Raw genomic sequence first — 12455 nt, forward strand, 5'->3', positions numbered from 1 at the left:
TCTGTCACCATCCGCCACCATGTGTATTCACCAAAAAGGTAAGAAACTATACTCACAGAATGTACCTCTACATCGTGGCTTTCGAGGTCGCACGCTGTAATCTCAGTTTTGTCACGTGACAACATGTCGGCCAGGAGCAGCAGCGTACGTGGAATAAATTTTAGTTCGACGTCATAACGCAGCAATCTCAGAAAAACTCTTTTCAGCTTCGGAAGCATGTCGCCAATTGCTTCCTGGGAGATAGCGTTCAAGGGGCGGTGATCTGTTTCAGCCCTACACTGTAGGCCGTAAACAAAGTTATTAAATGTTTCGAAGTCGAAGACCATGGCCATCACCTCCTTTCAATTAGAGAGAATTGCTGCTGTGTGTCGGTACGTTCTCGCGTCGGAAATGCCGCGGGATTCCATTTGTCATTGTGACACTGCAAAACGCGGCACTGGTCCCGTCTCGTGACGCATCAGAAGACACTTTTATTGCGTTGGCAGGTTAGAATAGCGACAGCAACGGCTGTTTTCTTCGGCAGTCACTAAGTTCTTTCCATTCTTTCGCATGCTTATAGCTCCATTCGAAAACGGCATCTTGCCTAGTCAAGCTCTTCGGAAGAGCTGTACCCTTAGCAGACCAAGCCACTTACCGGCTTCTTGCCAACCTGGACGGCGGCTTGCTGGATCACCTTCTATACCACATCAATTCGCACTGGAGCTCAGGTCACCTCCCTCCCCAGTGGAAGACGGCTGAAATACGATTCATCCCCAAGCCAAATGAGTCCCCTCATCTTGATAACCTAAGACCGATCTCTCTGACCTCCTGCGTGGTCAAGTTAGTGGAAAGAATGATACTGAAGCGCCTCCAACCCTTCCTTGAAGAAAAAGGCCTTATACCGGACACCATGTATGGCTTCAGGAAGCATCTCAGCACACAAGATGTTCTCCTTCGAATTAAAGAAGAAGTCCTTGCTCCAGCGACTCGTTGCTCCCCTCGGGCCATTCGTGCCTTGGACTTAAAAGGGGCATTTGATCATGTTTGGCATTCCTCCATTTTATCCCGCCTCAATCAAACAGGCTGCGGCCACCGTGCGTACTCATACATTGCAGATTTTCTTACTCATCGGGAAGCTATTATTCGTGTAGGTGACGTTAAATCCCAGCCTAGTGCTTTGGGGGACCAGGGCACACCTCAAGGTTCAGTTCTTTCGGCACTCCTTTTCAATCTCGCCCTCCTGGATTTGCCCGAGAAACTTGACGCCATCCCTCACATACATCACACACTTTACGCAGACGACATCACCATTTGGACAGACACAGACTCCATGGGAAACATCCAAGACTACCTTCAACAGGCTACCGACGTCCTTCACAACTATGCGTTCTCCGTGGGACTTCAATGCTCCCCCAAAAAATCTGAGCTTGTCATAATCCGTAAACATCCACCTGCTCGACAGAATGAACCAGTCTGCATCCACCTCGACGGCCATACTGTATGGCCCGGCTCCTCCCTTAAGATTTTAGGCCTCACCATCCAGGCCAATACACGCAGCAATGAAACTTTGTCTAAGCTCTCCAAGGCTTTTAACCAAGTCTCCCACATGCTTCGACGTGTTTCTAACCGCCGCCGTGGCATGAAGGAAAAAGACATGGTCCGACTGGTCCAGTCTCTCCTTATTTCACGTGTCACGTATGTCGCATCGTGCCTTATCCTCACCAAAAGTGACACGGACACCATTGACCGGCTTATACGGAAAGCATTCAAACAAGTGCTAAATCTTCCTATGAACACCTCCACAGCCCGTCTTTTACAACTGGGCCTCCACAACACGGTGTCAGAACTTATTGAAGGCCATTTATCTAGTCAACGTCTCCGTCTCACCCAAACACCTGCGGGCTTAGCCCTCCTGAAAAGTCTTCACGTCCCATGACAATCCACTGCCTCTCAGCCCCTCCCTCATAACTGGAGAAGTGCTATCCGGGTTCGCCCCTTGCCAAAAATATGCACCCGGACCTACAACCCGGCCGCCGAAAAGCGCGAAGTCAAGTGCACGAGACCATCTATGGAAAGCGTGAAGATGTCTCTTACACGGACGTTAGCACCTACCTCAACGGACACTATAAAGTAGCCGTAGTCACCACCAAGACCGCCCTCGTAGCTTCAGCAACAATCGAGACGTCGTCAACATCGATTGCCGAAGAGTTCGACATCGCATTAGCCCTTATTCATACGAAGAACCCCGTAATCATCACAAATTCTCAAGCAGCATGCAGAAGCTTTCTAGCCGGAAGGGTGGCCCGCTCAACTTTAAAACTACTGTCTTTGCATCAACCCTGCCGGAAACTCACCCTCGCTTTGACTCCTGGCCATTCCTCACTGACGGGCAATAACTTTGCTCACCAGCAAGCCTGCGCCCTGTCCCTCCAGGCTACTGAGGATACCGAACCGTCCGTCCCTCTACTGTCTTTTCAAGACATCACTCAATATTACCGGTTCGAACGGCAGCAGTTCCCTCCTCCGCATCCTAAACACTCAAAAGAAGAAGAATCCCTACTTCGCCGACTGCAGAGCAATACCTTCTCTCACCGAGTCCGCCTCCATCGCATGTTTCCCACGCAATTCCCGGCAACATGCAAGTTCTGCTTACAACCCAGTACTCTTCCCCACATCATATTAGAGCGCAAGCACAACCCCAACCTCCCCCCTCTTCCATCCCCCTTCCCACCCCTGAGCTGTAGGAGAACCTGGTGACCAGCAGCGATCTGGACGTCCAGACACGTTTGGCCTCCAGAGCGAAGGCTGCCGGCTCATCGCATGGCTTCCTGGAACAAGGAACCACTCCCACTTCACCGGCTCAATAAAATGTTTCTCACTCACTCACTTAGCTAATGAAGGGAGGAACTTGCTGAAATATTTGATGGCGCCTAAACTCCTTTGCACCGCGCGCTTGTCCTCTAGGGTCGTTATGTGCAGCGTGCAGTTTATCAGTGCCGAGTGCACCCTGATGCGTCCTTTATCGACCATATCTTCAAGAAACTCAAACTCTGCACGCCGATAATGCACTTATCCGGGTGGAAGGTAATCAAACACGTTCTCCTGCTAGCAACCCAGATTTAGGACGCTCATTGTGCTGTTCAACTGACGAATATCATGCCAGAATGCTGTCTACGTATATCTTCCCGCTAGAAAGACCTTCAAAAATTTCATTCAGCGTTTTTTGGATGACCCCCTAGGCGGACGATATGCCGAAGGGCAATCTTAAAAAGCTGAAACTCATCAGACGATCCTGTGGAATCCAATCCATGGAATCAGACTACAACAGCAGCCGTACGATCACCCCAGGAGGACTGCAGATAAAGAACCTGCGGGCCCGCAAACGACCAAACACTCAAGTAACGCAAGCCGAAATTCTAAAACAGTGCACCTCAAGCCCTACTCAACCTAACGTTCGTCTCCAGACAAAAAACCAATGCCTAACCAGATCTCTGAACCTTTTGATGAGTCCATAAAGGCATCAACAGAGAACCAATTGTGCCGACATATCAACCTAAGCTTCCTCACAACGAATACAAAATTATCTACCGCTCACTCACGGGGCTTTGCCTGTCACAAAGGTCAGACAAAAAATCAACGCTAATAACGGACAACAGCGAAAAGGTGATGCGAAAACAAATTCCAGGTGTTCGAGGTTATCGGCTTTGGCGATTCCCGGTAATCGTATCTAAGAAGACGGTACAATTTTTGTGTAAATTTGCCGAACGCTCAAAAGAATTCCATTGAATCACTCTACGTGGTCATGGCATAAGCATATGCGGACGACACAAAAGATGGGGCGCAAAAAATGTAGGTTGGGTTCCAAGAAACCTACTGCGTGTATACGTGCCTGCTCGTTTTACGCCATGCTTCTAACCAGTATGCGGGTTTACTGAGCAAAACGTTAGCCATTGAGCACGATGCCAATAACGTGTACGGTTCAAGTTCGGAGGCTGTGCTTGTATCTCTTTACGACCCAGCCCACACACACGTGTGGGTAAAGAAATTCGTTTACTCAGTGGCAACAGTTTTGTTTTCGGTTTTACAGCCCTTGGTTGTCGCAGCGAACGTTTTTGAAAATTTATTGGTTTCGGTAGTTCACAGATCTCGCTACCAGGGGGCGAAGGATCACACATTTAAAACGGTGCCCCAGCCGGCGCAAACACGCTAGCCGCCTTCAAGAGGAAAAATAATATTTCCACTTGCTATTCTCGCATTTTCTCGATAACACGCGTAAGAAACGAATTGCAGGACTTGGAAAAAAATACGATAGGCTAAAAATTTCACCCGTTGTCTTCGTGCGCGTTCCGTCATCATGCTTGAAAATTACACCCACACGTTTGTGTGGGCTGGGCTTTTCTAGTCATGAAAATTTTGCTGGGTAGTACAGGGCGGCGGGCTGGTGCGCTTTAGTGCTAGTGATAAATAAATATTTCCTGCTTTCTTCGTGCACATTTATTCACGATTATGTGGTGGCTCGCTGGTGATGTTTTCGTATGCTATAAGGTTGAACTATCTCCGTAATTACTTATGATAATAATAATATTTTAATCAAGATATATAATAATAAAACCTAATTATTATTAATCACGTCGAAATCCAATTGCTAACATATGTACTCCCGAAACCAGTACACCACTAATAAATAGTATGTGAAAATGCCATTTTTCTGCGAGTGATTACGCCTTTAAGGAATTTTTTCTACCCGCAGATCATACGAATAGAAACCCAGTCCACACATGAGTGTGGGTTGGTGTTAAGTGTGAAATACTCTGAGCTTTCTATTTTAACTTGTCGAAGCATTATTAGGAAGGGGTAAATGCACACAATTTAATGACATGTGGGCATTTTTTGGAAAATATATTTGTTGTCCGAGAAAGGGAGCGGCGCAATAACCCTTCATGGTGGTTTTAACCTCGTCTGATATGATTAGGTGTAAAGCAAATCATAGAGACTTAGCAACGAACGCCGATATTATATTACTGAATTTCTGTGCTTAAAATATGAAGGAAAGCTAGTGCCAGTCGGTGCGACGCCATAACATGTTTCCGCCATAACACCACACATGCACTCACATGCACGCACGCACACACGCATACACACGTGGGCACGCTCGCACGCACACACACACACACACACACACACACACACACACACACACACACACACACACACACACACACACACATTCTACTCATTTCTGCGTTAAAAATATAGTAACATTACGTTTGTTATGACTTGGATGGATATTTACGGCACATTTCGCTCAGACTTGTCTTCCCCATACTCAGATTTGCGTTATACTAAAACTGCACCCATGATTGAAAGAGTAATTTTTTTATTCGTGGAACGTCATCCCGATTAGGCCAGAATTTTTTTGTTACGCCTAAAGTGATTGGAAAAGAATAAAGAGTTGCTTGGACATACTCATTGGTATCGGTTCTTTTTGTACTCGAAACCGACAGGCATACTTTTAATTTGTTCGTTAGGGAGTACATCAAGCCTTAAACCTTGTAATCGTTTCATGACTGTTCGAGTTGAGAGTAAGTTCGTTCTGATGACAATGGTTACGATTGAAATTAGGTGCACAAAAGCCGCCTTCGAGTACTATGGACAACATTGTCTTCACCGTTTCGCAATGGCGCAGCACAAACCTTCTCATTATGTTTTCATGTGAATAAAGAACCCACGCTTTTGATGTTCACCTTTCTGGACGCAGCCTTAACGAAAGATATTTTTTTGAAGAAGGCAATGTATGCTATGCCGCCTGAAGTAGATGTCGTCGCGAACTTTGGCAGCCTCCCCGACATCCCAAAGCCGTTTAATAAGACGTTTGTGACGCGCAAAAAATCTAAAGCGATGGACACACGAGAAAACATTCATATGATACAAGTCAACAACAATGGAAGAAATCGAAGAAAGCCGTTTTATTTCCTGCAGTGCGATGCGCCTGTAGGGGTCCGCTGCATGGTGCGTAGCACTAAAGTCTGTTAAGTATTCTAAGAACATTTCAAATATACTTTGGGGAAGGCTGCGCATTTTCAACACTTATCGAAGAGCTCTGGGCACTGAACCTTGCAATTAAGCTAGAAAGGAGGAGTTACACACGATCGATGGACACACAAGAAAACATTGATATGATACAAGTCAACAACAACGCAAGAAATCGAAGACAGCCGTTTTATTTCCTGCAGTGCGATGCGCCTGTAGGTGTCAGCTGCATGGTGCGTAGCACTAAAGTCTGTTAAGTATTCTAAGAACATTTCAAATATACTTTGCGGAAGGCTGCGCATTTTCAACACTTATCGAAGAGCTCTGGGCACTGAACCTTGCAATTAAGCTAGAAAGGAGGAGTTACACACGATCATCTGATCGATGCTCTTCAGAAAGTTGTTCTAATCTTTATCCTAATGTGTTTCAAACTTGTGCAGGATACAGCTTGAAATTATTCAGAGGTGTCAGAAGGTGGCAAAATAAGTGACTGAAGGTACGCTGCGTATTGCACTGAACTAAAACATCAATCCTGGTGATGGCAGTGCGCCAGCACTCCGGAGTGCGCAGGCACTCCGGCTTCTCACAAGCGCAGTGCAGCAGAACGCAGCGGCGCGAGTACCAAAGTCAGGAGCCAGGGGGCCCCAATAAAACGTGTCACCGCCAATAGTCGAGCCGCACGAGTTACATTTCACCTCTCCCTCTTCTTCGTGATTGGTGAAGACAAAATAATGAGGTTCTTTTGATGCTCGAGCCGAGATCACCCCAATGACTGGCGTCCGATGCTTGAAGAAGTTGAGTTATGAGGACGGCCTTTCTTGCTTGATATTAGGTTTATTTACACTATTTACATTACTCCAAGTACTTACACCAGGACAGAATGACGGTTACTTTGCCACTCTGCCCGCAGCATCCTGTTCGGCCAAGATCTTTAGTGAACTAGATTCCCTCGACCAACCCCGGACAAAATCCGACACTCTGGTTTTGATCCGAAAAACCACGTCTCCAAAGGTGGTGTTGAAGAAAGGGAGAAAACCCTTTGTAACATGATTCATATGGACAACATATTGGCCACAAGAACCAACCATTACTAACAATGCCCCCACCTGCGGTCACATGACCCAACACTCTCATGCACTCATAGTGCGTTTCCCTGGTACGTTATTGCAACTGACAAGCAAATACAAGACATCTGCCTCCTAAAGTCAATGACCGCGCGGAGTGGTCGAACCATTACGTTAAGCGGTCGACACCAGCGCAAACCCAAAGCCGGGTGCTTAGAGTGGTCTTCGCGCGGCTAATATCCTACAGTGTCCTCGCCTTGCCGCTTCTCCTTTGTCCCCGCGCGCGCTTGCACAATGAGGGAATCGGGGGCTAATCCCTCCCCCAGACTAAGTGATGCCGATGCCCGCCGCGTGACTGGCGAGAAGAGCTGCTCCAAACCGAGGCGAGCATTCTCGAGGCGAATGACCCATAAACGCCGGCTTCATAAAATCCTCAAAGTCTACGCCGCGCACCTGTTCGACACTAAGAAACGGCATCCTTTCGCTTCCCTTCAGCTGTCAACCTTGACGAATGACCGAGCCACCTCCCAACGTCGGCTGGCCATAATAGCGGCGTGCGCGCTGTCCGAGAGAGAACAACTCGCCAAGACTGTTTTCACTTCTGTGCACCCATCCGCCTTCCTCTGAGATCGCCCGGTCGAGCTGACCGCAAAGCAACACAACAAAAGTACTCGGGCTAAGCACCCCCCGTCTATTGCCACACAAAAAGAACAAACACAAGCAACGCTCTCAGCGGCCGTCAAATTCGCGTCCCTGCGGCTGCATGAACGGACCGGAGCATGGCAGCTACAAGCGGTGACAACGCCAATACCTTAGCTCCAGGCGGCTTTCATTAATTAAATGAGGGGCCTGAACTTAGTAGCACGGGACCATCAACTTGATGTTCTCATTAAGGGAAAAGGTAGTGGCAAAAATCACCGCGGTATATTTGACGGTAACACGCGAGGTCAGTGTGTTTTCGGACATTAGAGAGATGGTGCCGGTGCTTTGCACACTGATGGACAGCTTGGTTTCCCAGACCAATTATTTACTCTTGGGAGAGACGCGGAAACGCCTTATGGCTTCAGGTGAGATGAGGAATTCTGTTATGTGCACCCCGAAGAGACATTGCGGAGCACACGGAGGGTGAACTAGCAAGGCTTGCAAAGGACAAGCGCACCGCTGGCGGGCCGGTTCAGGTTGCTATCAGTCAGGTTACCACGCAGGCAAACAGTAGTCGGGACGCGGAAAGTGAATAGCAGTGCAGTGAAACAGGTCACGAGGAGAAAGGCAACAAGCACTCGTGAGATACACTTCAGGCGGGACAGCAGAGTGATGCGGGTGGTGCACGAAAACCCACGATGTCAAATGACCCGTCTCAATTGCCCCTCACTAGTAGCCGCGCTCCTTTTAAGACGGGAGAAGAAAACTAAAGAAACGATAACCTTGACCGAAGTTGCTGGCTCGTCTAGTGCTGAATGTGTTGGCCCTCTGAATTCATGTCTTGCAGCTATGAATTGGAGTAATTATGTTCTCATACATGATGGCATGACATTCTTGTAGCCGTATATGAAGAGGGCATCCAGCCCTTTTCGGGCTTGAATGACTTAGAGTGCAAAGTGGTCGCGCTCACTCGACCAGGCTGTGGCCTGGCAGAGGTGGCACCCCACCCCTCCCCCCGAGACATTGGAGAGTCACTGCGGTTCGCCACGCATATGAAATAAAGAAGTTCGCTGCGCAGCTTCACTTCAGCAGCAGCGGGCGCGAAACCAATCCTACTTAGACCAGGCATGATAATACGCGCTGCTAAGGGTCGAAGGCATGCGATCCCAGTGCTACAGCTCCCTTCCTTCCTCTTATCTTCTAAGTTCACTTGCCCATACCTCTTTCTTCAAATAGTCGTCGAACATTACCTATTTCTAAAGCTCCCTTCCTTCCTGTTCTCTTCTAAGCTCTTTGCTCATACCTCTTTCTTCAAATATTCGTCGAACATAAGCATTTGGCACCAAAAATGACGCTTCTTCGTACCGCCAGGGAAGAATGGTTGCCACACTGCTCGCCAGGGGGGGTCCCTGCTTCCCGCCACCTGAGGCCCTTCGAAGCCGCACTGCCAATCCTGGCGTAAGAGGTAGAGACGATGCACCCGACCCCAGAGCAATCAGCGGCCAATCTCCACAGGTCGTGCCTGGTCGCATCAACAGGGACGCCCGCTCCATACTCCTCCACATGCGGTTCGATTGCTGCAGTGTGGCAGCCCGCTTACACCGACAACGCCGTCGGTCGTCGCCCACATCTACTGACTGCCCAAAGCCCGAGACTCCTAAGCCCCTGCTGTGCTCCTGCCGCCAGCCCGATACCCCGAGACTGGCCTTCGGGCCTCAGTCCAGCGTGTCAAGCAGCCCTGCCACATCATAATGAACCAGCTTTTCCCATCTGGCCCCAACCCAACGCCCCTGCGGGTACACTTTCGACTTGTCCTGGCCTTCCTCGAGAAGGCCGACCTCATCAAACGACTTTAGTCCAATGCCTACGCACTCCTTATCTTTCTTTCTTTTTTTCTGTCCCAATTTGTTCTCACCTATCCCTTTTCATTCCCCTCTCCTCTTCCCCCAGACTGGGTTGTATGCTGGTGAACTCCCAAATGAGTCCAAAATATCCTCAGTCCAATTCTCTTCCACTTTCTAATTCAATAAAGCACTCACTCACTTGCTCACTCAGTTTTTTGTGCGTAGATATGCGTGAGGAAGCTTTCACAATAACCTCTATTCAGTTATTGAACGGGTTGTTTACGTTTGTATCTATCGGAATAGCCATGAGGAGGGACATGGTGGAGAGCACAATCAGTGCTGTAATTTTCAGCAAATGTTCCTCATGCGTTCGTAGTGACGATGACAAAAACGAACGTTTGGAGTGTTTGAGGCAGTTTAAAAGCTGAAAGAAATGGAAGTTACGTTTGTGTAAATACATGCCCCCGTACGTAGTTGTGCTAAAGCAGTTCTCTGTGCCAGTAGAATGTTTTTCGCAACAAGCTCCCCTTGTACTCATTTCCCTCAATCTGCTATGGCAGTAATTCAACACCACAAGTTGCAACAGCACCGCATGCTCAAGATATCTGAAGGTTATTTCAATGAAACTGTATATGTGAGAACAAATTGTAGCCGCTGTGTACATCGAAGTTTTTTTTTGGTGTGGTGGCGAAGCACCAACAATTAACGTAGCTTCTGTTCTTTTAAAGTAGTCTTTAAAACATTTGCCGCACGACTACTGTTGTATAGCAAGAGTTCAATAATTTGACACTGGTGGTAGCTCGAAAAATTATAACATCATCCCATTTTCAAAATATCGAATAAACAACAAAAATGCCAAGTTATCCCCAACATGACGTGCCTTCATTGGCCAAAGAAGCGTGTAATCTTCGTCTGTTTTCTTTTGGGGGAGTGAATTTGAGCTGTGACAATAGCTCTAATAGATGCCAGATGCTCCGTGGCACACGTACCAGCCGGCATTTGCTCAGAAATGTCCTCCAGTACGAACAAGGCTTCTGCGGCTTCCCCTACAGTGCGTTTCGGTGGTTGGGGCAGTTGGTCGTAATAGTCACCTGATGACGAATCGTCGCTGTCGGTGCCTATCACGTCCTGAATTATTGCTTCCTCGCAAAATGACGATACACGGCAAAATGAAACTTGCTGAAGATAAGGATATCTGCGGCGCGACTGCACAAAGGCCGCAAGGAGCACAGGCTTCGATAGCTGCGGCTGCCAATCAGCAGCCACTAACCTCGCTTTCCTCGTGGATGGATGCCTAGACCGTAGTGGCTTAACCTTTTGTATCGGGCGACAGCTTGCGCCACCTATACCCGCTTCGGATTATGCCGATGACCATGCGATAGGATTATCAGGAATTTTTTCAGCTGTACAGTAGCGTTGCTCATTATCATCATCATCATCACCACCACCAGCCTATCTACGCCCACTGCAGGGCAAAGCCTCTCCCATTATTCTCCAATTACCCCGGTCCTGTGCTAACTGCGACCAATTTAACCCCGCAAACGTCTTGATCTCATCTGCCCATCTAACTTTCTGCCTCCCCCTGCAACGGTTGCCTTCTCTAGGGATACACTCTGTTACCCTCAATGACCAACGGTTATCTTACCTTCGCATTACATGTCCTGCCCACGTCCATTTCTTCTGCTTTTTCCCTACTAATATGTCCTTAACACGCGTTTGTTCCTAGACCCCCTCCACTCTCTTCTTGTCCCTTAATGTTACACCTATCATCTTCCGTTCCTTAATTTAAGTTGAACCCTCTTAGTGAGCCTCCAAGTTTCTGCCTCGTAGGTGAGTACCGGTAAGATGTCGCTGTCATACACGTCCTTCTTAAGGGGCAATGATAGGCTGCCATTCATTATCTGAGAACGCTGAGCGTTGCTCTTAGCAGTGGTTTTTTTTCTCTCTTCGCATCAACTGCGCGCCCTGGCACGCGGCGACTCAGGTGGTATTAGCTGGTGCGCGCTAAAAGTTTGCCAAATGGACGACAGATACACACCATCAACTCCTGTATGTAACTGTAACGACAACGCACGCAGATTGAATAAACAGACTTTCTTAACTAACGTGCGGAAGGAATTACCGAGCTTTCACTGTATATCCTTACTTATCCCGACCCCGGAAGGCTATTTAAAGAACTACAAACATGAACACTCGTTCCGTTGTTTTCTTCAATACACGGCCTTTTTTCTGCAGTGGTCGGACGCCCAGTATGATGCTGATGCGCAAATTCACCTATTGTACAGGGCGTTTCTTTTTTTCTGGGGGTACTGTGCGCTCTGTGCGCTGTAGTCGTAAACAGCTGATCAGTTCAGTTCAGAGAGATCTGTGACCCGCGTAGGGATCATTTACCTTCTCCATCCCAGGGAAGTCTTTTTTGGTCGATCGAAGCAGCTTTCTGGCACACATATAGCCACACCGACAATAATTTGTCTTCTTGTAAGTACATGGGCTCGCGGTTTTCTTCTGTTTATTATTATCAATAAGGCTGTATAAAACGGCTCCAGTGGAGATCTCTCATAGCCGCCAACGCAGGGACCTGAATCCGGGAAAGTTGGTTGGCGGTTACATTGGTTTGGGCAGAAAGTGCACTGAGCTGGCAGGGACGCAGAAGTGCTATCGTATTATTTTTTTTTGTGGGGGTGGAGGGGTGCCGTTTAAAAAAAAACGATAACTATGTTGTCTTTGTCGGTGCGGATATTTGACAGCAGCCTTAATTTTGCCTTTCCCCTAAGCTCTTGACATAATCCGAGCAGCCAGTTTGTGTTCGCCCCTCTTCGGGTGGAAAAGACACCCATCGCCGCGGGAAATAGCCTAGTTCTGGGCTAATCACACCACTCCTGATTTCATTTCAGTA

Source organism: Haemaphysalis longicornis, unplaced genomic scaffold (assembly GCF_048455015.1).
Source record: "Haemaphysalis longicornis isolate Haplotype H1 unplaced genomic scaffold, Haemaphysalis longicornis Haplotype H1 scaffold_7, whole genome shotgun sequence".
NCBI lineage: Eukaryota > Metazoa > Arthropoda > Arachnida > Ixodida > Ixodidae > Haemaphysalis > Haemaphysalis longicornis.